Here is a 2,015-nt window from a genome sequence, read left to right as displayed (position 1 = left end):
AATCCGACAAGCAGATCTCCACCCAAATCGATGCCAAGACGTTCGCGTTTGTTTGTATCTGTTCTATCTCATTTCATCATTGTATTTCACTTTCTTTATCTCTTCATTCACACACCATGTATCAAATGCTTAATAGATATATTAAATGTTTTGATTGCTTTCATATTCCATTTTCTGTCTACTTCCGTTCCTCCATGAATCACTTTCTCCATGATGTCTTCTTAATCCCTGGTAGTTAATATGAATTAAACGAGTACTTAATTTATGTTAAAGAGATAATTGCGTTTAGCTAAAGCATGCTAGACGGCATCTTCACCTGTGAGAGTAAAAGTGAAGATGCCATTCTGATCTATCAAGAGAAGGTTAGAAGAATGCATTAACTAAAGCGAGTAGTATTTCCAGACATGGAAGTAACCTTGCGTTCATTACGTTCGTCTCTGATTCACCACAGACTTGTGGGAGCACGGTCGATCACTGAGAGGTGTACACCAAGAGAAAAGCGGAACCGTACTTATACTTCAATGCAATTAAGAAACTTGCACTGTTTATATTAGTTATCATTCTCTTTATGTTTGTACATAAGACTTGCCACTGCATTCCATGTTCTTTGCATAACCTTCACAGCCAGCCTAGACCCCAGCATCTTGTATCATGAAGTCTGTATCTTGTATCATCTAGCTTAGGTTTACTGTACTTATTTTATGATCACATTTTACTGCTTTCCTTTATTTTACCGCAATTTTACACTCTTTAAAGATTGAAAAACCTGGTCGCATATACCACGAACATACCACAATAACCTCAAACAGTCCCTATGCTTGACCTTGGATCACAACGAGAAATTTGCGGTGGAATTACACTTGGTTTCAACATAAGGAAACTTGTGACAACGCAAGGCATACTACGAGAATATTCATAAATAATGCATATCTAGAAGTAGTATCGCATATTTGTTCACATGCTTAAAGATATAAAATTTGTGTTCATTCATATCCATATTTGTATCAACGCATTATTAAAGATCAATTTTTGCGTTACAAGTTTATGGCACCGTTGTCGGGGATTAGTTAACGGCTTATTGTTTGAATGTGTTTTTGGTATTTTGCAGGACAGATCTCTTTGTACTAGTTGTTCAACGCGGAGAGCAGTCTGATGGGTTTTGAGTGCTGGAGTGATCTAGTGACTCTAAGAGAACCCAGAGATCAAGAGTACTATTCGCACAAGAGTTCATCAGGGCCAAAGTAATTAGTGAAGAAGTATGGCTAATGAAGATATGGCACCGACAGGAAACCAAAGAGGAAATTTACCAGCGCAAGATCCAGTTTTTCTTGCTGCTAACCATAATATCCCTATGAAGGATTATGCAGTGCCAGATTTTTATAAATTCTCACCAGGAATTTCAAGACCTATGGTTGAAAGGAATGTAATCTTTGAGATGAAACATATTATGTTGCAGATGATTCAGAATGTGGGACAATTTGGCGGATTACAAGGAGAAGACCCACATGCTAATCTGACAAATTTTGTAGACATGTACAGCGCATTCTCCATGCCTGGTGTAACTCAAAAAGGGCTTAAGCTATATCTATTCCCGTACACATTGCGGGATGAAGCCAAAAGGTGGGCTCAAGCATTAGAGCTGGATGAAATTAATGAATGGGAGCAGTTGGTTGATAGGTTCATGAACAGATTCTTTCCTCTATCTGTCAATGCAAAGAGAATGAGGGATGTTTTGAATTTCGAACAAAAGGGTTACGAAACCTTGAGCATTACCTGGGTGCGATTCCGGCAGTTAGTGAAGAGTTGTCCGCACATCAGGATTCCCGATAGTATTTTGATGGAAACCTTTTACAATGGCTTAGACCAATCAACGCAAGCAGTTGTCGATGCCTCCACAGAAGGGGGATTAATGAATAAATCATATACGGAAGCAAAGAACATATTGGATCGAATCTCGCGACATTCTGATGAGTGGGTTGATACCGGGCTCGAGGTAAGATGTTGGGAACAAAAGA

This window comes from Benincasa hispida, chromosome 6 (genome assembly GCF_027475165.1).
Source record: "Benincasa hispida cultivar pf3 chromosome 6, pf3_genome.v1.1, whole genome shotgun sequence".
Classification (NCBI taxonomy): Eukaryota; Viridiplantae; Streptophyta; class Magnoliopsida; order Cucurbitales; family Cucurbitaceae; genus Benincasa; species Benincasa hispida.
Note: the sequence above shows the minus strand (reverse complement) of the source record.